The 2,994-nt window shown below is 32.4% G+C and overlaps 1 pseudogene; it reads left to right on the top strand.

Moving 5' to 3' along the window:
- LOC119580569 overlaps positions 1-969 on the top strand; it is a 14,130-nt pseudogene extending 13,161 nt beyond the window's left edge.
- The last annotated feature ends 2,025 nt before the right edge of the window (positions 970-2,994 follow it).

The following is a 2,994-nucleotide window of genomic DNA, read 5'->3' as shown; positions in this document are numbered from 1 at the left end:
CTCTCTCTCTCTCTCTCTCTCTCTCTCTCTCTCTCTCTCTCTCTCTCTCTCTCTCTCTCTCTCTCTCTCTCTCTCTCATTTGCAGTCTACTTAATGGCAATCTCCTTCCATATTGTTGCAAATTGCCATAACCATTATGTCATAAGTCAAGGAGAAGGTGCACTATAGCCTAGTCTAATATTTTTATATATATAAGGAAATTAACTTACAGGACTAATAATTACCTCTTCTTACAGGATATTGTAGCAAGAAAGCAAAGCATGGATATGATGATTGAAATTGCAGATGCTAAGACTCAATATATATACCTGACACCACTGGAACTCAATCGGGCAGAACATCCAAATGTTTACATATACAGGCGAGTTACAAATATTGACACTTAGTTCAATGAAAAATTAAGAGACTATACTTTCCTGTAATTATTAAAGAATTGTATGAGTCACTTATTGTAATTCACACTTATATTGTAAAAGTATTTGTACCAAAGGAAATATATATAATTATTTTATATTTCCCTAGGAATGGGAGGAAATTATTTTAAAAATTCATATTTCAGGATGCCTGATCCAGAAAGAAGAGAGGATGATTAGAAAACAAATGAATCATTTTGATGAGAGAGGTTGTCAGTGCAGATAATCATCAGTACAATGAGATTCTGAGTTAAAACCAACAATGATTTATTGCATATTGTTAGAAATGTCAAAGACAAATTATGTGACATTCAATGACCATTATCTTATATTTACGTATTTCTGTATATACATACATATGTATGTAACATTTCTTGTCCCATTTTTGTCTTTTAACTTAGGGATTTATGTTTTAACCCTTTGCCAACGGGCATGCCCACTGTGAGTTTACTTGTTTAATTGTTTTTACACATAGATGGCTACACTTGTACTAAGTCACCAATGAGCCAGTTACGAGTACTGCCTGTCTCGCCCGTTCATCCTTTTCGTTGATTTACGAAAATATTTTACGTTATCTTATTTTGCTGTTACTAATGTTTATAACATGTTAATTCTAATGTTTACAATAAAAATAACAACATCGATATTCATAGCACTAGTAACAATTCGTTTTTCCGCCAATACAGGAAAGGTGAAATCAGGTAAGGCACAAGATCTACTAATTGACTCCTTTGTAGCTAAGCACTAGCAGAGCCATCTATGTGCAGAGACATTCATTAAAATATAAAATGAGCACAGCATTTTCCCCATTTTTTTTTTATTTCCCCGTCGCATTGGGTTAACAAAGGATCTAGAAGAAAATGTCCATAGCAAGTACTAGAGAAAATTTCAAGAAAGGCGTGTGAAGTGGAAAGGATTATAAGTAATTTAATCCTTATTTTTTTATTTTTTTATTTTTTTGTTAGATTTTAACATGACATAATGAAGTTTAAAAATGGTAATGTCATTTATAATAAGGTACATGTTCCATCTGTGTAATTTGCTATTTTCTGTTCCCAGTAATTTCAGTAATTTGCAACTTGACTTTCAGTTAAGTCAAAAGAATAGTACTAGGAAACATGGATATTTCATGTATTAATTTTGAAATGTGCATGTTTTCCTCAGTTTATATATATATATATATATATATATATATATATATATATATAGATATATATTATATATATATATATATTTATTTTTTTTTTTTTTTTTTTTTTTTTTTTTTTTTTTTTTTTTTTTTTTTTTTTTTTTTTTGTGAAAGAGTAATGTAAATATAATTAAGTTTAGTGAAGTTTAGCTTTCCCTACTTCACATGGATAGTATTTTCTATTCAGTTTTGTAACAAAATTTATCCACCAAACAATCATGTATTGTTCATTTTTATAGATAGAGAAATGGGATAAAGGTTAGAAAATAATTGGATGAAACCAACTCAAGACCATGACAACCTATGCAATCCCTCTCCTCTTGCCCCTGATTATAAACATGAACCTGTATGTTCAAGAATTGTGGCCTTACTTTATATCTTACTTTATATATAAATTTGTATGTTTGAAACAATGCTTGATATCGGCTTGTATGAATATTAACCCTTGGGAATAACATAGTTGTTATAAAATAGATCACTTATTTACTGTTGTTAGTCAAAGCTGGACAAATATTTGGAAAGAGCAATATTTTTTCTCCTCCCTACCTTAATAATAAACTTGGAATGATGTCTTTAATAATAAAATTGACAGCAACCAGTCCTTCAGTATTTAACCTTAGGTATTTTTGCAAGTTGATATTTCAGATATTGCCAGTTCCTGCTCAAGTGCTAATAAATATCCTAACTGTCGGTAACAAGTAAATAGAACAACAAAGGGAAGAGCACATTATTGCAAGATATTGATGTCACAGATTGTAAAATTGCTTTTACAGGATGTATTATAAAGGATAGAGGTAGCTTAGATTGCAATAGCTGTCAGGTCACATGAACATAGGGGTCGGCTCTTCTAGTATCAAAGGACAGTACATTGTTGGTGAATGATTAATGGTTACAAAACAAAATAAATTTAGCAGACTTCAGAGGCCATATAGTGCTATAGAAAATTATAGTAGTGGGAAAGGTAGAGAGGTAGGTTAGCTGCTGTTCAAATGTGCTAAACCTCAGAAATTGCATAGCAGTTCAGGATAGTATGACATTGAAGGGGTCCAAAGAAATGTGAGGTAAAGAGAGGATGATTAGATCAAAGTTGTCAAAGACAGAAGTGCAAGATTCTCTCCATAGAGTAAGGTAGGGGCAAGCATAAGGAGAAGGGAGTTTAACCCACTAACGATGGGTGTCACACGTGTGATGCCCGAAAAAGGACTCACTTCCGGGTCTCATATGTGTGATGCTGTTCTTCCAGCCCATCTACTGGGTGCATCTCCCGTGAGACGTAATGTAATGGACCTTGGGGACATCTGTTATGTGTACATGGATAGTTTCAAGATGATTTCGACTACTATTATTTTTTTACACGTAACCACTAGTTACGTCATGAGGTCATGTAAAGAT

Source organism: Penaeus monodon, chromosome 14 (assembly GCF_015228065.2).
Source record: "Penaeus monodon isolate SGIC_2016 chromosome 14, NSTDA_Pmon_1, whole genome shotgun sequence".
Taxonomy (NCBI): domain Eukaryota; kingdom Metazoa; phylum Arthropoda; class Malacostraca; order Decapoda; family Penaeidae; genus Penaeus; species Penaeus monodon.
The sequence above is the reverse complement of the archived record's forward strand: the minus strand, read 5'-3'. Positions and strand labels throughout refer to the sequence as shown.